Source organism: Patagioenas fasciata, chromosome 3 (assembly GCF_037038585.1).
Source record: "Patagioenas fasciata isolate bPatFas1 chromosome 3, bPatFas1.hap1, whole genome shotgun sequence".
NCBI classification, from domain to species: Eukaryota; Metazoa; Chordata; class Aves; order Columbiformes; family Columbidae; genus Patagioenas; species Patagioenas fasciata.
In genome coordinates, this window is record NC_092522.1 from 63,491,798 (window position 1) to 63,515,875 (window position 24,078).

Consider the following 24,078-nt stretch of genomic DNA (forward strand, 5'->3'; position numbering starts at 1 on the left):
GAGTTATATTATCCTGCTGCTGCTATATGTCTAGGCAGAACCTGTTTATTTATAAAAACTTAGGACACATATATCTCACCATAAATATATCTTTACAATAAACTAATGTTATTCCTCTTTTCTTGAAATCTCAAGAAGTGGAATCCTATGGTTTGTAAAGGATTTTTGCTTGCACAACTCTCTGCTTTTGAAACCGTTGCTAATACATATACTATCAGCAATTCAGAAGGGAGAGATAACTGCATTTTGTGAGTCCTTTTTTTTATTTTAATTTTTTCTATATTGTAGTTGTGGAAATAACCTCCTAGAATATCAGTACAGGAGGATCAGACTTCGGTCCAACAGTATGTGCTGACCTAGGCTGTTTTGTGTGATGCAGGCTGTTTTTTGCTCAGTCCTCACACTTTTTAGATTGTCTTTTTGGACTTTGTTATGATGAACGGACTAACCAGCAATTTTTTTTGTTGTTTTTGAGACAACATTAATTCTCCTCTTCCTTGTCTCTATTACCTCTCTAAATATCAGACCAGTTTGTCAATTCAGACAAACATGCATAGGAATATTTGTGAATATATTTTTCACAGGAATTTGAAAGATTATTGATCTCAATGCACTGTTTTTTGATGATGGGTAATAACTTCTGATGACAAAGTGTGGTATTGATTTCTTTAGCTACATGTAGTGGCTGTTCAGTATTTGAATAGTTTCCACATTTCCATTTTAACACCTTCGCATCCAATGAAAACAAAATGTTTTATGAGGATAATTCATTTCATACGTGATTGTATAAGCTAGACCTCAAATTAGGATTTTATCAGTTGCTCTACCCTATCTCTTAAGAATACTTCTTTTTCTCTGTGTTCTTGAAAAACTTCAGCAAGGGCATGTGATTGAAGGAATTGTAGGCAGCCCTAAGCACATGTGTATCTTGCATATCTCTCAACCTTAAAGTTTCTTTACTCGTAATTGCTTGAACACATGCTGTTTCAAATTTATCGGCCTTTTTTTTTTTTTTTCTTTTTTTTTTTTGTCTACAGTGCTAGATACAAAAGCCAAGATTATCAATCATTAAAGTGCCTGGATACACAGTGTGTTTCCTTTTGCTGTCATGGTTGTGTTGTATTTCTCCATATTTAGACAGTAGGTAGCTCTAAGGGGAGAAATTAATGAACTATGGAGATGAATGAAGGCTAACATGGTCCTTCGATCTCTATATTGATTTTCTTTGCTGATATAGAAAAGTCTCCCTTAAATATTTCATCTTCGCTGTTTACCTAAACAGGTGTAACATTTCAATCCTACAGTAAAAGTATGTGTATTAAAAGGTGCAGATGAATTCAGCAAGACCATGTGAATATTAGTAGTACAAGATGAATGCACAAAAGTCAATGTCCAATTTTCATTTCAAGAGCCACCTGGGAAAAGCTCTACTAAGCGTCAGAAAAAAACACTAATTCAGATTCTTCTGCTTTCTTAAAAGTATCAGTTGCCACCAGCTCATAGTTAAATATTAATATTTAAGAAGAAGCAACAGGTTTAGTGGTTGGCCACACAATGAACTTTCAATTTTCTTTCATTGAGATTGAGATAACTCTTAAACTAAAACTTATTGAAATCAATCTTCTTTTGTGGGAGATTCTTAAATTCTGCAAAACATTTACGTACATGGTTGAGATTGGTGGGGAGTGAAGTCAGTCTGAAATAATTCATGAGGAAAAATGTCTGAAGAAAAAAAGATTTAATGATTCTGTAAGATGTGTAGGTGTGGCACGTGGGGACACGTTTTAGTGGTGGACTTGACAGTGTTAGGTTTATGGTTGGACTCTATGATCTTAAAGATCTTTTTCAACCTAAATGATTCTATGACTGCTGATTCTAATGAATAGAAATTGCTCTGAAATGCTCTGAAATTCTCTGATTTGGATTCCAGCTTCTGAATCTGTTCACTTAGTTCTTTATGGTTCCTGTTCAGACAATTTGGGAGTTCAGAGGCTGGGAGTATTCAGAAATTTAAGGCCTTTGACCCAGAGATATTTTTTGTGTTCTCGGTGCTAGAGGAAACTCCAGGTAATCCTATGGGTTCCAATTCCACACCAAGGAAACTGCAAAATTTGGGGCTCAGAGCTAGGATTATCAACATTAATGGATTCTTTGTTTCAGAGCTGTGTCCCAGTGGATGTTCAAAAACTGCTAGTCTCTGTGATACGTAGTCATCCCAAAGTCCCTCTTTCAGGCAGAAAAAGTTATCATGTACTGGAACATAACGTGACAACTTAGCTTATGTGAGGCATCCCAGCAAGTTGTGCTAGCTCCAGGAAACCATCCTCTAAGGACTCCTTACAGGTCATATGTATACATATCTGAAGGATCCAAAGCCACACATGAGCTGGACAGATGAAGTTATATATATGAAAGTCAATGATAGGATGGTGGGAGTTTGAAAGAAATTACTGAATTAGTTGGTTTACCTAGTCTCAAACCCTAGCTATAGTATGCCTAACATCTATATCCATGAGTTGGTATGACATCTTTGAAAGAAATCTAGAGTAGTTTCACAGCAATAGATTCTTATGCATCATTGTTTTTGCTTGATAACCTTCACCAAACACCATTTTGTCAAACATGCAAATAGGATGCAATCCTGTAGTGAAAGGGCGATAAAGTAGATGACAATTTAGGTTTTTTACAGTTTCTAAATGCTGTAGTTGTGAACCACTCTATAGCAGTAATGCACACCGAAATCATCTGGAGTTTATTATTAGAACAAGAAAAACATAGCTGAAAAGCCATCTTGTTTCAGTCGGAACCAGATATAAGTAGAAAAAACTTCAGTAAAATACTGGATATGAAATGTGCCAGTCTTCCTGTAATCAGCAGGGGTTTTGCTTTTAGATGTCTAAAAGCCAGAAATCATTCTAATATTTTATGGAGTAAAAAGTCAAACAGTAGATGTCCTGCTTTTGATAGAGGATGTAATACACCTGATTCAAGCCCAGTCAACGCAAATGGCAAATATGGGAGAGAACTATTCTTGTGCCATGTTTTTCCTCTCTAACCTTCAACATAAGAAATGTAAAGATGAAGGAAAAATATGCTTGCTTTCGCTTCAACTCCTATATAACAAATGAGTTAGTAATAAAGTTGTTAAAATCAGATTTCCATAGCTCTCCTGCAGTACATGCATTAAAAAAAATGATAGAAAAACTTCTGTAAAGTGTTGTTCGGTGGGCTTATAAAGTTTAGGAGATTTGAAAGATATTTTCAAAAGCTCATTTTCAGCACTCATTATAATACAATTTTATTTTGCATACACTTCTATAAAACATATTTGGATTATACATTTTCATTCATCCATGGACTAAATCAATCAGAACTCTTTTGAAGTTAGCAGTTCTAGTTGACAACAGTAAATAGCACTAAATTTTGTATCGATCTCACAGAATGAATTGGTTCCACAATGCTGTCATTATCTGAAGACACAAAGCATCGAAATTAGGGATATGTTTTTCATTTTTGTGTATAAACTAAGTACAGTATCTGAAAGAACTTGATGATTATATCACTTGTGCAAATGAAGGAACTCACCATTTGAGAAAATGACTCTATTATCTGGCCAATTCATTAAAAAACATCTTCTCTCTCCGTTTTTGTGGTCAGGTCTTAATGCAGAAATGAGTGCTTGTAAATCAAGAGATTTATCTTCAAAATTTACTATGTGTTTTTCATTTCCATCTAAATTAAAATGTAAATATTTGCTGTGTCGCATGTAATATACAAAGGAGTTGAGCTTTGAAGGTGCTTCTTTCTTTGCTTGTTTCCTTTAATCTTAGTGAATTTACTGTTCATGAAATGAGCATTACTGGTGAAAAATGGAGAACTAGAGGCTATATCTACACTGTCAATTATGTAAATATGACCTGTGATGTAGCGGACCACAGCTAAAGTCAATTCATCCCAACAATGGTAACAAAAGGAGGTTGAGATTGGATGTCTAAATCAGGTTTCCGGTTTCTGGTCTCACACCCTTATATCACAAAGGGCTTCTTCATTATTGTTAGCCTCATGGCATAGGTGAGATGATGATCACTGTATTCTTCACATGTGATCTTGGAGCAGAAGTTTGAGTCAAGTTGGCTAAATATTTGTGCTTTGCCACTAGCTTGGCATTCCCCCAGCTTTAATCACAGTTATTGAAGTGATACCACAACATGTCTGAGATAGTATTTTGCAGTCCACAAAAGTTATGATTTGCACAGGACACTGAAAAGGAGTGGTTTAATGGTGGATTATTTGATCAGATGAATCAGAAAAAAAAACAAATATAAAAATGTTAACTGATCTCTAAGTAACATTTTCAATGAAATCATTGGATTTTCAAAGAAGAATGGGAAGAATAACTATGATCAAACAGAGAAATACTCGATTATGAAAACAAAGAAGTTTTACTTTACTCAAGGAACTGGTTTCTGCTTTGTATAGAAGTGACTATTAGGATAGGCTGAATCTGAATATGGATCACGACAGTGGATCATGAATAACCTTATGTGATGAGGTTTTGTCTTACACCTCTGAGGTTTTTTTATTTAATGATACATCTATAAAAGTACAAAACAACAGAAGAGTGACTACTGTGAGCCCCAGCATATTTTTACAGAAATTTTTTCTTCCAGCAACAACTACAAGCCTGTGGAGACACCAAACAGGCAACGGAGCACCCAGTTAGTGATTCTCAGGAGAGAATCTGTATGTCTGAACTACATAACTGTGTGTTGCAGTACTATACAAAAATATTGGCTCCCAAGGGGAGACATCTGAATCGTTGGCATGCTGCTTTACAGTTTGGCACTGCACTGTTTGACTTTTAGTACTAGCCTGTTTTCCAGTAGCTCTGGGATGTCTGATCTACCATGGAGAACAAAAATACCCTAATTGGCTTTTATAAATTTTAACACTGGCTTCAAGTTTGACTGTTTCATTTCAACCTAAATGCATCAGGACAAGGATATATTGTTTCCTATGTACCCTGTTTCACTGAAAATAAGACCTACCCTGAAAAAAAGCCCTGGCATGATTTTTCAGGATTTTTGAGAATGCTCAAATTATAAGCCGTACTCCAAACATAAGCCCTAGTTACAGTTCATTGAAAAGTCAATTTAAATTGTGTCCAGGCAGCTATATATGTAAAACGTAATAAGTTTTGGAGCAAAAATAAGACCCTGTCTTGTTTTCAGGGAAACAGGGTAGCACAAGGGAAAATGGAATTTTGTCTCAGACTCTATGATCATCGCCATAATACAAACAGGACTAGTCTATCACTATCAAAGTAACTACTCTGAAAAAAAAAAAAAAATCGATAACTTGCCTTGTTTTTTCATCAGAAATAGATTGAAAGATAAACACTGAATCAGTAAGCAGCTCGAACTCCATTGTGAAAATGGCCTTAGTCTGCTAATCAACACTCCTATAGTAGTAACAGAACATAGTTTTGAACACATCTCATAGGTACATTCCTAAAAAAGATGTGGAATTTCTGAATTGTCTTTCTCTGGAACAAAAACACAGAGGAGCCATTTTTGTCTTATGTTGATTTGGAGATAGGGAGCTGAAAGGAAGTGTTTTCTTAAGGATCGTATTTTGTGAACATTTGTCACAGAGAGAAAAAAAAATCTGTATTATTTTTCTTGGAAATAGTGAATTCATTAGACACTTAAAAATACTTTTAATTAATGTGTCACAAACAAATTGCTGAGAATCTTCTGGCTTACTGCAGAACTGAAAGACATTTCTTGAAAAATAATAGTTAAAGCATGCAACTTCATTTTTTGTCACACTTGTTTGCTCTCTCAGGGAAATACCATCTTGTGAGGCCATTCCTTGAGGTTAAAAGTTTGGATCCAAGTAAATGTCTGCAAGCATCAAAACAAACAGAAAAAAATAAAGACAAGCTAATCTCTAACTTCCTGAACTCCAGCCACTCTGATTTCTTCTGGTCCACTAATGAAGCTAGGTTCAGAAATGTTTGTTAATGCTGTCGTTTCTACTCTATGACCCTGGGAGAACTCCCTTGCAACAGTTAAGCACGGGGACCAAAGAGGAGAAATTAAATGTCAGCTGCAGCACTATGGTTCATTGGGTATCACAGTGAGTGTGTGAGTATAGCGGAGAGGTGGTTGGGTAGGTCACACAAGTGGAGAGCTGTATTGGATCAATTCAGGCTCTTTAGGAAGGACAGGCCAGAGGTGTAAGGAGGGGGAGTTGTCCTTTATGTGAGAGAGCAGCAGGTTCTATCTGGATCTTTGCTTTGGGTGATGAACCAGCTGAGAATTTATGGGTTAGGATTAGAGAGCAGATCAATATGGACAATATTGTGGTGGGTGTCTGATACAGACCTCCTGATCAGGTAGAAGAATTTGATGAGGCCTTCTTCAGACAACTGAAGAAGCCTTATACTTGCATTCCCTGATCCTTGCAGAGGCTTTGAGCCACTTTAATATCTGCTGGCAAGGCAAGGCAACTGGGCACAAGCAATCCAGGATGTTTCTCTAGTTCATTGGTAACAACTTCCTCACAGAGGCGGTCATGTACCAAATGGAAGAGAGATACTCTGCTGGACTTCATACCTACAGAAAAGAATATGAAGGTCAGGGGCAGCCTTGGCTGCAGTGACCAAGAGATGCTGGAATCCAGAATCCTGAAACAAGGCAATAAGACAAATAGCAGGATCACTACTCTGGACATCAGGAAAGCCAACTATAACCTGGTGAAGTTATATGTATCCTGAACCTGCCTTGAAAAGGGAGATTGGACTAGATGATCTTCAGAAATCCTTTCCAATCTCAACAATTCTATGCTTCTGTAAGATAATGCAGAGTTCTGGGAGTTCCTGAAGACTGTATATGGAAGATTTATTCTCTTGGTTCTTTTCATGACAGTAACTGTTAAAGACTTAGACTTTTATAGTGACTGAAAAAATACTGGGAAAGCTGAAGACTCTGATATTACATATTCAAAGTTTTTCTGTGCCTTCTGCTCATCCTGCAGAGAAAATGACTGTTTCCCTCTTCAACTGTCAAACCTTGGAACTTCTGAACAAGATACAAAGCTCATGTTTTTCCCTCTGAAGAGCTTCATTTTGTCTCTGGTGCAAAGCAACAAATATATCACATACATGCTTTCATTGCCTACATGATGTGTTTCTTGTATTTTGACTGATTTAGCATTGTAACACTGCCTTCCTTCCTGACCATACAGTACACTGGCTTCTGTGGGACAAGAAATTATCTGGTTTACAGTTTAAAATAAAATGCACCATTATAATTGAAATGAAAATCAGTCATGTGTTTAAGTGTCACAGATATTAATTTCAGTGAATTTTACAATGGCTTTTTGATGGATCCGGTCACTGGGTCTATTAAACAGGTGGTATGGCAAAAATTTCAGCTTCCCTACAAAAGAATGTAAGAAGTCTTATTCTGGAAATATCATGGCTTTTGGAGAAATAACTCATAGGTTTCAAAGTCTTCAGATTCATATATGAGACTCTACCACCAAGCTGGATTTCACTGACTCCTCAAATGAGTTTTCGAATGCTTAGCAGCTTAACAACTGTTATTAGCCCAGTCCACGGTTACCAATAACAGTGTTTTTTTCCATATTAGATGCGTAGTTCGGCAGTTTCATCAAAAATATATCTGACTATGGCATTGATCTTAACATCTCTTAATAAGTTTCTAACCTTAATATCCACCTTAGTGCTAACCTTGCCACTATTTTCCAAGACCACAAAACATTTCAGGTCTGAAAACATTAAATCTGTTTGCCAATACACATTTTAAGTCCAGTTGTATAGGCCTTTGGAAAACAGCTCAGATGGAAAGCACTAAAGTACTAGAAATATACCAGACCGTTTTCCTGCCATTGAAAGGTCAGCACTCTCTTATCACATTTGAATAAGTGCATCTGCTTATAAATCCTGATCCAAAATGTTCTGTTCTTTAATTATTTATTTCAAAGTTAAAGGACTTTTTTCTTCCTTACTCTCTGATTCAGCAGCTTGAGAGCTTAACTATCATATCAATGACTCCTTAAAAATGTTCTCCATTCCTATAAAGACTTCCTTTTTCCCATGATAACATTTGAGTATATGCATACAAAAGGCTTGGACATTATAGCTGAAAAAAAGAAAAGGGAATTTTTGTTTTGATGATGAGTTTAGGAGATATCAGCAGAGAAACTATGCAGATAGAAAGATAGATGTATAGGTCTTAGTTTATAGCAGTTGCTTTATTTTCCACATATTCTTTGATCAATTTGTTCATACGTAGGGCTGTTGCATCATCCATAATTCTTAATAGACACATTCTTTCTGGTGTGTGTGTAACTGTTTCCTTGCCTTAAATGAAACATTTGGGACACATGACTGAAAAGCCTTTTCTTATTTATACTCGTTTTATACCTGTGAATGTCATTAAGCTAAATATTTTGCAGCTCATGAAAAAAAGCTAAAAATTTGCAATCATACAGATAGGCACTTACGATTAGAATGAAACATGGGACAACTAAATTCAGTCTTCTACCATCCAAATCCAAAATCCAATGAACATAAATTCCACATGCCCTTATGCATTACCTGCCTGAAAGCACTGACGTTATTACTATGATGCATTATAAGGAACTGCAGCCACACTGAGCTGTGCTAGGTCTGAGAGCTGTGATACAGTTCAGCTGACTTATCGGTATAAGTTGGCCTGCAACAAACATGACGACATAAGCCTTAGCTTAAAAAGTTTAAAAATTTGTGCTGACTACAAACCAAACTGAATGACAGACAGGTATAGCAGCTTGAGATGTTTGACTGTGCTTTAAAATGTTCCAAATCTATATGATATTATCTATATTGTCAAATGACTCTGCCTCTGTAAAATTATCTCCCACATCATAAAAGTCTATATGCAGATGGACAGCAACCAAGCAGTTAAAATCTTCATGGAAAATACAGCCTAGGATATTGAGGGATGCTAAGGGAGGTAGCCATGTAGGTGAGAAGAATATGCAACTTCCTGCAAAATTAAGTTTACAGGATGGTGTTAACTCCTATAGGACTTTGAAAATGCAGGTGAGTATTAATTTATTGTGGAAGGTAAATATTTCCATATTTATTTGTTTACTCCAATGAAACACAGTGAACAGCTCTCTGACAGAGGAACTGTTAGACCATTTGCTTTCTTTAATGTTATGCTGCCTAATATTTCATCCAATGTTGCATCTGGAATACTAATACAAGAATTCCAGGTTAATTTGGGTCTTTTTTAGGTTATGTTATACCTTTATAGTGCGTAAATCATTACTTATCTTGGTAGGCCATGTGTCAGGTAGCATGTGAAAGGGAATAATTGAAAAATGGATATATGTCATTATCAGTGAAAAATGAGATTGATTTATTGTTTGTAAAAAATGAATACTCCCTCTTCACAAGTGGAGAAGACTGCTGCATAGTAATTTAAAACCCCACATTTTCAAGAATTCCTAACAACGACGTGTCTTATTCTTCGCTTTGGAAACTGCTGCTAAGGATCTTCAAAAATTCATTGGAAATGTGATTGTTCATCAACCAACACTCAGTATTGGATTCACAGAGGTCTGCATTAATAATAAAAACCCACTACATTACTTTTGTGAAACATTTACTTCATATTTTCTTGGTTAAACATGTACAATAATTCCTGACAAGTATAAATTTTGTTCCAGTTCAGTATCCTGTCCAGTATGGAGGGAATTAATTTAATAAAAGAGATGAATAGTGTTTTAATGACAACTAGCATTTTGTATTAATGTTTCTTATTTTGTATTTATATTAGTGTTATTTCATGTTAGTGCATTTTGTTTTTCTCACACGTTGTTGGAAATGTCATAATTACCACTTCCTCCATTTCAGTGAAAAACTGGAATAAAGCAGAAACACTTAATCCAGAAGCAGATATGGGAATTAGAATATTTGGAAGAAGTAAAAAGATATCACAAACAAATAAAATATGAAGTGTCAAATGAAATTACAGTGAGGGCCAATACAAAAAACTTGTGCGTGAATAACATCTAGTCTTCCATCACATTTATAATTGATGTATATGATAATATATAATGTATATAATAATGTATATATATACACATATAAACATGCAAGAATATCCACCCCCAGACTACGCTATTCTTTCTATCATCATTACTTAGCACAACAATCTCCCTATGTTACAACAATAAAGAGGTTTGCTAATCCTTTTTTACATTTATTTGAAGCAGCAGGAATACAGTCCTTAATCCTCACATTCAACTGAAGAACACTCAGTCATTTTGAGGACAAGAGGGTGCAAAGTGATTAAACTGATTACCTTGACTAATAAAACACACATAAGACTTTCAGAATAACACATTAACCTCTTGCCAGTAAGCTCACTCAAAAGCATTTTTCACTATTATTGTTCCATCAATCTAGTTGTAAATGTCATTCACCATCACTATTCAAAGCATACCAATAAAGTAGTAATGTCCATTAATTAACAGAATTAAACACAGTACATTCTTCTGGACATATAATCAAAGTAGTATTCGGTTTATTACTGTTTCACTGCCAACTGTTAGAGCATACTGACATGGCTCGAGAACCTATATTTTGGTATTTTTATAGTATAATACTTTTCTGTGCAGTAGTAAGTGCTTTATGTGTGTTTCAAAATAGATGACTGCAGTGTTAATTTGGTAGCAAAGTAGTAGAGTGAGTTAGCTGGAGAACTAAAATACACAAATATTAATACTAGTTATTTTAGGAAACTTGGAGGTTACTATTTATTTTCTTGGGGAAAGAGAGAAATTTATTGAGTAGTTTTTTTCAGTTATTTTAAAAAAATATACATTCTATCATGGTCTTTTTCACAAAAGTCATTAAAGGATTCACAAAGAACAGAAGCAGAGATTCAAGATGTCAGCCACATGCTTAAGAAAAGGTCTTTTAGTAGATATCAACAGTCATTATTTACCCTACCTCAGATTGTCTAAAACTCTAAACTTCCACTGGAATTACCCTGCACAAGCTTAAGGATTACAAGGTGTTTAAGTGCCTGGACCTCATAATTTTTTTTAATCTGTGAGTCTTAAAAACCTGTTTGTAATTTTACAAATTAAAAATACTAACCAATACCAAATAAGGGATTTTTATCAGCCTTTTACAGTAAGAGAATTCTTAGAATTTTGTATTTTGTTTATCTTACAGTTTAGCTTTTTTTTTTTTTCTTTAGCCATAACAATTTAAGCTGATACGTAAGGAAGACTCCTCCCAAATAATAGTGACAGATGAAAGAAGAATAACCATTAACTGTATTGCTGCCCTTGCAATGTTTATTTTAGAGAGGATGAGCCACTGAGCTACAGTTATGATGTAAAATTCAGCTTGCATCCCCTTCAGAACAACACTCACTTGAAATCCTTTCTCATTCATAAAGTCAGTCGTATGATAAAATAATAAGAATATAAATGGTAGGAAATCTCAGAGAAAACAGCAACATGACTGGGAAAACTGAATGGCTGACATGCAAGGGAAAATCTATGAAACTTAGTGTGCGTACATAAGGTATTAGAGAAGGAGCTATATTTGTGAAGAATCTCAGATGTTAAAAACAAACCTGAAAAAAATAGAGATCAGGAGAAGGAACATAACTAGGTATTGATTCTTTTTCTTAATGAGAGGTCTACTTCATTTCATGCAATACCTCCCTGGTCTTTGCCGAAGGTTTATGCACAGTAGATTAATTTCTGGCTCCTTTCATGAAGGTTTTATCTTCTTAAGTTTGTTAGCAGCAATTTGCTTGTCTGAAGGAAATTAGCTCTACACTGTTAGCACTCTACAAATAAGCAATCAATAATAGTTACTTTATACATCAAAAGAATTAGACTGGCAACCGTTGAAACTTCTCGCTTGCAAAATGAATAAAGGTATAGTCAAAGAAATGTTTGCAGCATTAGACATAGTAAATTATCTTAAATGGTTGAAACTGGGAGGCCATACACTGAATTTGGTATCATTTGCCCGTTGCTCTTGTTATTGGGTCAAAAAAATGTAACTAAGAAAATCTATGTTAAATCACTTCCAAAATATCAGGAGAAACCTTGGATACCAGTAGTTTCCTGCACAATCTGAAAGGGAACCTCAGGCATATCTTCAACAGACTGATAATTTCAGTAATCTTTGCAACTGGCTTCAGACAGAAGAACTGACTTATAATATTTCATACCATCTCCCAGCATAATGAAACTGCTTTTATCCATCCTTCCAGCAGAGGAAATTGTTAGCCTAAGTTGTTGCCCTGACAGAAAGAAGGGGATGGAGAATATGGGAGAAAGTGAATTTAAGGAAAGAGGGATGTACCAACTTCCAGCATGTAGAAGGAATGAATGCAGACAGGTAGACGCAAAGTGCAGTCTTGGATAGAGAAGAAAGAAAAATGAAACACATCATATTCTCTCATGCATATGAACTTTGTGGAAGCAAAGGCAATATTCAGCTCAGTTGTGTCAAGTGAATGAGTATTAATCATGAGGAAAGGATTATTGCAAAAGAGAGAATGAGACACTCACAAAACTGCTGGTATGTGAAGTGAGAAGAGAGTAAGAGTCATAGGAGGCAGATGGAGATTCTCACACAGGCACAGTATATGAAAAAATGGTCAGAAAGGGGCTGGTTCTGGAAAGTGCAGAAAACCCATAGCAAGGAAAGAGCAGTGAGGGCAAAGAGGGCAGCCTACCACTCAGACTGGGTGAATGAGAACGAGAAGCTATGGAAAGGAGTCAGAGATGTGGAGTAGCAGCCTGTAGGGAGCAAGGATGTGCATTCAGGAAGTGTGTGAGAAATTTAAATTCTCTGATATGAGCAGTGTACTCAACAGTAACATGACCCTGGCTTCTGTGCAGTCCTCTCCAACACAGAGAAACTCTTTATTAGCACTTGTAGTCTTCCTAAATCTCTTACTCTCCTCTGCTTTGTGGCTGCTGGCCTGTATAATTTTTCCTGCTTGAATCTTTTGTTATGTTGACTAAAGAAATTATTGTTTTTACCTATGTGTTCCTGAAAGCAAGGCATTTTTTTTTCAGAAGCACAGTGATAGCAATAAATATCAGGCCTTGCTTATATCACTCGTTTTAAAAGTGGATTACTATTTATAGGACTAATAGGTAACCACTGTTTGTCAGTCAAGAGGGAATACAAGGAAGTCATCTGTGCAAAAAGCACCCTAAATAAAAATAGATGTCACTCAGCAGTTTTAAACATAAGATAAATGCTATGGCTCTGAAAGTAAAACAAAGTTTTGGAGGGTAACTTAATCATATGTGAGATAACTTCTTTTCAAAAACAATAGCTGTACATAATCTAAAAAAAAAAGTGAGGTTTGATTATTTCCATCTTTCTTGGATATTTTTTATTCCAACACAAGACAATTGTAAAAATGAGCAGAATGTTCCCATACCCAGTAACTTAGTTGCTGATTTTTTCTACTCCTTTTGTGGCTGCTTGAGAATTATCTTCATATGAAAGAATCAGTTCACAAGTGATGAGGGCAAGTGAGACTTATTATGCCTTCAGTTTTAAGTCTCCATTTCTTTTAAAGGGTGATATCTGTTTAAAATCAATGAACAAGTGGTACAGAATAGATTGATATATGGCTCTTGAGATTTTGGATTTTTGTGTAGAGACATCATTTCAACTCCAGTCCACACTGGGAAATTGATCTGTTGCTTTCAGTGGATATCAGCAACGTGTGATGCTGAACTACATGAAATACCAAATGTGAAAAGGTTTTAATCATATTCAGCACCACTTCAGAGATAATGGCTGGACATCACACTGACTCTGCTAAACAGCTTCATGCAGCTTTTGTACATTTGTAAAATTGTTAACATGCAGAAAATCATCATTAATAAAAAAGAACCTGTTTTAGGACTCAACTTAGTCATCTTTAGCTGCATGTTTGTGAATGAATTTTAAATGGTTGTTGGTTAAAAGGAGTTTCTGTAACAAGGAAGATGAAGGTCAACAGCTTGGATCTGTGGTTTTCTCATAGCTGACTGCATGGTTAGGTATTTGTTGCTTATTTTACATGCAATTTTCTCTTAGAGAGTTGAAGACTGCATCGTGCTATTGTTCAGGTGGGACCTTGTTAATCAAAAGTGACTAAACTCTTTTCACCTCAATAGGAATGAGGAGGAGCATGGGAAAATAATAAGCTAGGCACTTTCGAAAATCACACATATATACACACAGCACATCGAGAGATTGTAGCTCACCTCATTTAATACACTTGTAAAACTAATTTTCTAATAGTTTACTCCAAATAAAACTTGTTTACTGGGTTTCTGGGAAGGTATATGCTTGTTTTCTTCCATTCTTGTTCTGAATGTGGTTTGGATTCTCTGGAGGAAGGATAAGGGTAAGAAAGGGAATACGTCTCTGCCTCTCAGTTCACATGAGCAATTTCAGAGACAGAGAGAGAAGGTGAGAATATTCACATGGTTGACGACTTCCCAACACTGATGAGTGTTATTGAATCAGAACTTTCACAACTGCATGTTTTAAGAAAGATGTAGAGAAAAATTTTGGTAATGCTATCAACACTTGCAATTTACACTACAGAAATGCAATTATTAGAGGACCCATTCTTGACTGCATGGCTTTAGTTGGTTTATTTCCTGTCGTTAAAAAGTCAGACAAATAAAATAAATTGTGCAATTTTGACGTAATTGGGATATTATTTTATGTTTATGAGAGTTTTAGCTAAGTTGCTAGAATAAATATTCAAACTTTAAGATATGACTCTGCCTCTGCTAGAAGAGAACACTGAAGTTCAACATCACTTCATTAAAGGTCTTCACATGATAGATTATTATGGCCTAAATCCTTACTATAGATGACTCAGAGTAAAGCCAGTGCAGCAGCTTTTGTACCTGATTTTTTGTATACTGTGCTGTTAATTTAGTAGAGGAAGTGCAGGTTATTGACTTCTGCCAGATGAAAACATGATATAAATAATACCATAGCAGATATGAGGAATGGGGACAATGAACACTGAGGGTTGTTGTGGGACACTGGTAAGAAGTTACCATAGATGTTAGAAGGCCAGAAGAAAATGAAAAAAACACCAAATCAAACACACGTAAATAGGGAAACCCAACATTTAGGAATCAGTTAGAAAATAACCATCTTTGAGTTGTATTGATCAACTCTTTCACACATAAAAAGAACTGGAAATTATGTTGAAGAAAAATACATGTAAAATGGAAAGAAAGCCTTCAGTTGAAAAGAATACACCTAGGGAAGTGCAATTAATGCTCAGATTGGTAGAAAGAACTGACTAATCTCTGGAACCTTCTTTATGCATTTTAAAGGATCTTTTCAGAAATTTTGGAAAACAGGATTTCCAGCTTAGTGAGAACTTGATCAGTTTGAAATCTCAAGATGCATAATTTGATTGAAGGCAATTATCAGTAGGTCACTCTATAAATTTGGTTTAACTATCTTTGCAACTTATTCACATAAATGTAAATATCATGTTCATGTTTACGTGAGGGGAACCACGGATTCACAGACTTTTAAGATTTGAAATTTTCCAGGAGAGAATGAGCATCCAGGCAAACAGTGCTTCAGGTAACTACTGGGAGATGTCTTTCGCTAACAAGGATTTCCAAAAGTAGGAGAAAGTCACACTTTAGTAATAATATTCATAGAAGTGTAACTGACTCTGTACTTACTGACAAAGAAAATGCAAAAATCAACATTTTCTTTCCTGTTAATATCTGACCTTAAAAACTTTTGGCTTGACAAAAGGAAAAGAATGGAAAAGCAATTAACACTAACATTTGCACTGGCTGTTTTTTAAAAAAGTTAACTATTTATAAATATATTATGACGAGTACCAAATTTACTTGCTGACTAACTCAGGATTTCTTATTCTCTGACTTACAAGTCTAGAGGCAACACAGTAAGATCATCTGTTAATTAATCTTCTCAAATTCCTCAAATCTCTTCTATAATCCATTCAGGGATTGTGTGTAACTCAGAGTATTTTTTTTCAGTCTCTCTAGAAAACTCACCTATATTTCTATCTCTAATATAATTACCTGCACTAGCATATTAACTTGAGAGATTTAACATTGTTTGTAATTGGTCTCCACATATCAAAACAGTAAAAGCTGTTACATCTTCCCACATTGAATAAACAGCAAAGGTTTTCCTTTTCACACCACTGGACACTTTTCTAAGTGAATGTAATTCATCACACACAAAAGTTCCACTCTAATTTGCTTAGGTACAAGATAGGCATTTTAACACACTGAGATGTCACTGAGTTCAAAGCAATTAATCCAGCAAAAAGATGGTCCTGCCTAACCGATTTCCAGTGAAATGCTGCTGAACTCACTGTAAGCAAGGATGATGCATATGCCATCTGCTCCACTGATGTTCAGGTGATCTCACCAAATCTGTTTTCTGGCAGCTCACCATATAGATATCCACTTTCTGGTCATTTACAGGAACTGAGGCATTGGTTGAAGAGGCATGTGAGGGCACTGAAAAGCAATTGTGATCAGAAGAATGTTTGAAATGTTTCTGAGCAAAAGGATTCTTACTCTGACACTGAAGTTTGTGAGCAGAATGAAGTTAGTTATCGGCTTGTGGCACTCTGAAGATGTGAGTGCAACACACGTGCCCAATGTACCCTGTTTTAATGATCTCCTGTAGCGCATTTCACTGTGTATTGTAAAGTGTTGTTTATCCTTGCGCATTTACATAAACACTGGCTTTATAGAGCACATAGGGAATTGGTTGATAAATAAAGGTGTATTGGGAGCCTTGCAAAAGACATTGCATTCAGAGTCAGTGATCTTGACAAGGCCAAATCTGGGGATCTCTATTCTTATATATAGAAGATAAGCTCAATGAGGAAAATACCATAATGATGGTCTGTTTTGCTTTGTTTCCTGAGTGCCATACAGAAATTCTTATGATTTTTGGCTTTTCAATATTTAAGGCACATGCTTGGTGTTGGATAATGGGGGAAGAGACAAGTAGGTAGAATAACTTCGTTTGCTATAATTTTACGCTGGCCAAATTAATATGACAACTCACTGTTAAAAGCCTGATGATTATGAACTCAGAGACTATAATATCTAGATACATGTTGATGGCTCCAAAACACAAGTTCTAGAAAGTCCGACTTTCCAAGTGCACTATGCATTTATATTCACTAGAGAATTTGGAAAACCAGTGCTGACAATTATTATACATTTATTTCCTTAATACTGTGGGAGATATTAATAAATATTTTAGCATCAATGTTAATACTGATCTTTTACTAGTTATGATCTCAGAGCTTAAAAGTAAAGGAAAATTTGCATTTGTGTGGCTTGAAATGAACTGAATTCATCAGTGCTTAAAATAAAAACCAATCTCTTTAAGTGTATAATCTTTTCTCAGAATTTGTTCCAGTCCCCAAACATAATTGCCAAAGGTCAATCTTCAGTCGCAGTTATCTCTAGTCAGCTCTGAATTCATGGTTGATATTGATAGAGATTTAAAGATTTTAGGGATTAAAAAGCCCACAACAACACAAAATCCAGTACATAAATGTTAAATATAATTAATATTATGTAGTCGACTTGAAGAATGTCCTTAGTCTTTCAGAGAAGCACATGACTATGTGAATAACTTAATTTACTGGCATAAGGAGTCAGAGATGGAGGAGATACAGCACTCTAATGCAATGTTGAGATAAAAATTACCATTACACACAGTAAATGTTATATTTAGTGTATATAACTGTTGGAGATCTCCACAAGACAGATGATTATTGATTGGATAAATTTGATTTTAATCAAGTTCCCTGTGGATTTTTCTTGGGTTTATTTGTGTCTCCACTGTTATATTTACTTCAGTTTTGTCAGCTGTGTCTATATGGTGTTCTTGATATATCAACAAATAATTTATGCAGAAATACATAGGCTGTGCCAGTTAATATCTTGGGATGTCTCTGGTATTCAGCTCTTCAGTATGAATTTCATGTCGCTCCTTCCACTTCCTCAGTCTTCTCAAAAGAACTACTGACAAAAAAAAGACCCACCCTCTAGGACATTCAATAAACTGGGCAAAATACAGTTGATATATATTTATTTAATGCAACAAGGACATAATCTCATCAGGTAATAACATGCAAGAGGAAGTGTTAGAAGGAAAAGTCTTTGTTTGCCATCTCCAGAGTATTTTATCAAACAGGAAAGACCTACCACTGAAGTATAAGTTTCAAAAAGACTAACAGTATTTTGGGAGGAAACATTCTATTGGAAGTGAACAGAAATTGCACTGGAAGATGAGGCCAAGAATTTCAATTGGCCATTAAACCAAATTGAAACTACTGCAAACCACACAGTAGAGATATAATAAGATGAAGTTGAGTAAGTGAGCAATTGTGTTTTACATCCCACATTGATAAAATGTTCATGCAGTGTTATGCAGAATGACTCCATAGTAAACTATGATCATCTGTGGAGGTACCAGCTGCCTGCATAAATGTTCATAAAGGAACTTTGGTCAGTGTGTACTATTTATTCGTTGTACGTTATAAGAGGAGAAACAAGACTATTCCATTTTATAAGTGACGTTAGGGAACAGAAAATTATGATGTGACCTAGGAGAAGGAAGAACAGGTTAAAAAAAAAAAAAAAAAAAAGAAAAAGGAATTTATGTTCAAGTGAATAAGAATATTATGTCATTATGAATCCAAACTCCATCTGTCATAGTCACGACTACATTTTCAGATACAAAGCTGTAAAGATCTTAAATGGATTGTTATTTATGTAGTAATTTGAAACTACTGAGGATACTGATTGAAATGAAACAGTGAAAGAATTTGCCTGCTTAGATCAAATTTCATTGCTACTTACAAATATGAAATTTCAAAACTGTCCTTCTTAAAAACTCCCATGATCTTTAGGAAACAGCAGAAGATGCCCTGCTGTTTGAAATAGTCATCAGCACTCAATGCGTTTAAAAACTGGGCCACTAATTTATTATCCTATGAATACTGAACAAATACATATGATTATCACCTCTGTTTTCATCTCATCTCAGTTACTTCAGTTTCTGAAATTATATCCAGTAAGACATCAAAATATGTACATTTAAAAATTAGAGATAAAATGTGTTTTGTTGCTTGGTAAAAATCAGCATTTCTAAAGAACATTTTAAAATAAGTTTCAGTGTAGAGGTATTATATGATGTACCATGTCTTTCTGACCACAGTGATATCATAAATTGTTAATTATGGTATCTAAAATTATTCTAATTAATGATCTAATCTGAAGTAATCCAGTCCTTAAATCATTTTTATGTGTCAACTGGTAAATCTAAGCAAGGGTTATAGTTTCTCCTCATATTCCACACTGTTCTTTAGCCTAAAGATTTTCCCTTGGGCATCTTGGTAGTTGGAGAAAAAATGGATGTATATTCAACTAGAAATTAAATGCCAGTCACCTTGTAATAAAAATGTGCTAAACAGTACCCGAAGCTTCTGTACTATGTATCATTCAATCGATCAATCAATAAGTAAAGAAAGCTAATTAATATTAGGGGAACTTGCCACTATTTATTTGGTCTTTGACATAGAAGTCATTAATGTAGTCGTAAGAATTTATTATTGATCTTTGTGTTGTGCAATGTGGAACTCATTCATTGGCCTTTTATTCAAAGACATACACACATTTTCTGAAGACCATAAAAAATCTAAGAAGTCCTTATTCAGTGTGTTTGTATTTTTTTTTTTTTCTGAATGTGTTTTAATACAGTTTTCTGATGAGTATTTTTGTTGAATAATTAACATTATCAAAGCAAACTGCAATTTAGGAAAAATTCTTTCCACTTGTTGTACTGTAGATCAAGTTTTGGAAATGTCCTAGAAAATTTTATCAAATATTACTGTGTAATTATTTTCCAGACACAATGGAGGTTTTTAAATAGTTCTTTAAGGATCCATTGAAAGAATTATTCCTTCAATTACACAGAACAGCAATTTGTGTATCAGTGTTAATTCCTCCAAAAATATTTTCATAATGAAAAATTCTTTCTATTTTGTATCTGTAGAGAAGGTTAGGTTTTTACAGAAAAAAGGTGACTTTCTTGCAACACATGGGCACAGAGTTCTACCATGAAAGTAGTTCCTTCTCTGAATAAAACCACGTACAAGGAACTTACAGAGTACTTGCACAATGACTTAATTTTATCCCTTAAACTCCACTTGCAGAATAAGAAGATTTTTTTCCCTCCTAGGTAGTGAAACATTGGAATAAGTGCCCAAAGAATTTGTGGAATCCCCGTCCTTAGCCATCTTCAATATTCAAGACCCTGAGCAATATGACCTAATGTCACCGCTGGATCCAACTTCATGGCTGGCCTTGCAGCCTAGTGGGACCTTAGCGCTCAGACCTTGGAGGCTGCACCAGGTAACTTCTAGAAATTCCATCCAATCTAAATTATTATATGATGATTGCAAATTTTATGTAGAACCTTAGCCTTCCCTGAGTGTGTTCCTATTTTTAAGAAAAGGTAGTTCTGCAAAACTTTTTGCGAACTGTATACACAGCTACTAAGGTCTGCGCTTGTTACTCAATGGACACCTTTGTGCACCTTGCACAAGTTTAGTCTCTATCTAGACCTTTAAGTGACTGCAGGGCTGATTAAGCCTTGAAAAAGTAGAATTCAAGATAGTGTCTTATATCTTGAACCAGCTTTCTGATGCGTTATCGTAGAATCATAGATGCATAGATTCATAGACTCATAGAATGGTTTGGGTTGGAAGGGACCTTTAAAGGTCATCTGACTTTAATCACCTGCTAATCAAGACCTATCTAGTACCAGCACCTACCTACTCAATATAAATGTCACTTTTAAAGCACATTTTATGCATAAATTTTTAGTACACTAAACTTTCCATATTAAATTTCATAACAAGTAAACTCATAAAACTGTAACAGAGCATATGTGCCCTGTGAGAATCCAAGCAAATAATTGACTTTGTTCAGTGAGTAAAAGCACGCAAGTGCTTAGCATCAGCTCGGCATTATATTACCAGCTGAAAGACGTAAACAGCCAGTAGCAATGCGTAGTCACAAACGTCTGGTGAATGCAGCATTAGAGAAATGGAATCCTCCTGGGTTCAATAGCTATAAAATCGAAAGACAACAGCACCCACACTCATTAGGGCTTTTGCATTCAGCTGGGGACTTACCATGATATAAAATGGATAACAAAAATCTTTAAAGGCAGTTGAAACCATTCCAAGTCTTGATAATTCTGTATATGTGAGAAGTCTAAATCAACTTCAGAAAGCAGTGTATATGGGAATTTTTCTTGAAACAAAAGGGCTTTTTTTCTCAGACCAGAAGTACCTCCAAGAATCACCTTTCCTAAACTGAAACAGTGTTTCACTCAATCAATAAACCTTTTACTGATTTAGTTTCTAATTGTATACATTGTACCTCAAAGACTTTTCCATACTTGGGCTGATACAGTGGAGACCTGTCTGGCCCATGTTGTCTGTCCCCTGTATGCAACCAAGATTAACAAAAAAGAATTTGGTTTAATTAGTGGGAAGAAAATCAGGTCATCGTGCAGATCCTTGCTATGAATTTTACTACATGTTTCTAGTATCACAGTGTTTCTAAAACTGTCATATGCCAAATGGTTATCTGCCTAAATTATCCTGAATAAGATTTGCTGGAATTCCTACTGGAATATGTGGGAAAACATTCAATTTAAAGTATATTCTCTAAAATATGAGTTATTTTCAGAATATTTTTGCATCTACAATTGTCTTTTTAATGGTCTCTTATTTAGAATGGATAGAAGAGGCAATGTTGTGTCATCATTGGAGTCACCATATTATTCAATAGATACCTTTGAAGTGAAAAGAAAACACTTCCGGAATCATGAGCTACAAGAATCAAATAATATATTTCCCTCAGTGACAACCACAGTTGTACTTAGCAGGTATCTTTCTCTGCTCTAAAATTAACTTTAAATAAAACTCTTTAGAAAATAATTTAAACCTTTCTGCAGCTATTTTCCTACGGCTACAGCCTAATTCTTGTAAGTCTTAAACAATTCAGTTACCTGTGCTCAGAGGACTAAAAGGAAATCTAGTGCCAAACAAAGATATTTTTTTTTCAGCTTTCCAGGTGTAACTACATGTTAAATTTCCAGGATTACTTCTACTGAAGAAAAGTTTGGTAGATTATTAGATCACTCCTGGACCAGGAAAAGCTTCATTTCTTTCAGATATAGGTCCAATGTGCCTCAGTTTTCCAACCTTCTCTTTTGCACAAATCTTCTAAGATGCCCTGACTGGACATCAGAGAGCTCTATTTCACTGTCCCAGAATACTGTCAGTAGCATGTCAACAGCAGTTCTCTGGCTAGCTGCTATCAAGTTGAACATGTCGTGACTGAGCTCTGCTGGTCTTGTCTCAGCTAATTTAACAATTTTGCTCCACCTAACTTCTAGTATTTGAAAGAATAATTTGGCTGAACATGAGCAAAATTACCGAAAGTATTATGGCTGGTTTGCTGACAGATAGCATGATAGCACAAACATATTTCCCTTATGAAACCAGGTTGAAAACAGATTAAAATTCTATTTCCTTTGACAGGGATTTTTATCTTATTCTTCTGTTATTGGTGTCAGTACTGTGTCATTTGAATCCTCATGATCCAATAACTTTGAATTATAGAACATGAACGCAGGGTATATCTCATAACAGAGCATGTCTTTGTACATTTATCTGCAGGTGACCTCTGGGAAAAAGAATGACCCACTCAACTAATAATTTCTCAGCCTGAAAAACTTTTGGTATACAAACAGCTTAAAAAATCATTGATGTTGAAATGTATTCTTCTAACCATATACACAAAATTAAGTGCAAAACTCATCAGTGACTGAAAGTAGTAAGTACTGGCTTTTTATATACACATATTGCCTATTTCTGAATTTGAATGTTCATTACGTGTCTGCATATAATTAGTTTGCCACATGAACAAGAAACATCTGGTATGTGATCCAATGAGATTATACAAAATAGTTTGGATTAAAATAGCATTTAAATAGTGTTGAGCTATTCAGCATTAAAAAATGCTGGGGGCAGCTTGTTACTGAAAGTGTACTAGGTAACCTTCTGTTGCCTGACAAGATTTATCCAGGCTTATCAAAAAATGTCTGGACATCCTTTATTTTTGTCTGTGTGTAGAAGAAGAGATGAGAGAAAGAAGTAAGTAAGGTAGTAGGGAGCATCAGTGCAGGTAACACTCTCTCACAAAAAGACCAATATATTTTCCAGGTGATGTGAAGAAGTAAAAGTGTCTTAGGTTATGGAATATCTGCACTCAGGTTGAGCCTTTCCAAATGGGAGTGGATTCTATCATAACATCAGACAGAAAGAAACTAAGTTTCTGTGACATAAGGTGTAGGTGAAAAAGTTCATAATGAATACAACTGGTTTGCCTCCTTCACAAATGTTAGCCAGTTCCAAAGGGAGAACACCAGATATTGCTCACCATCAAGCTCAGTTAGTCCTTATCCCATACAAATTTGCAAGTCTTGGTCTCTAGAGGACTTTTATCCAAATGCTAATCTGACTCTACTTGCTTAGTCAAGCAGATGTGTCTTCTCACAGCTGGAGCTAGCATAGCTTCAGACAGTTTTCTACTCCTGCTGTGCAAATGCATGCTCCATTTCACTGTCATTTTTTCTTCCTCTCCAGAACAGAAATAATTCAAGTAGTAAAAGATCCTAACAATCTATCATAACAATTAGACTATAAGCATATTAAAACACAGAGGAAATCCCAGAATTCACTCACATTCCAAAAGAAGAAAATCGAAACATTGTCCATCTCCCAGTCAATATCAAAGAACTGCTATGGTCTTAACATTGTCCTTATATCTTCTAACTAATTTCCTAGTCATTTCCGTCACTCAATACTTATCTAATTTTAGATA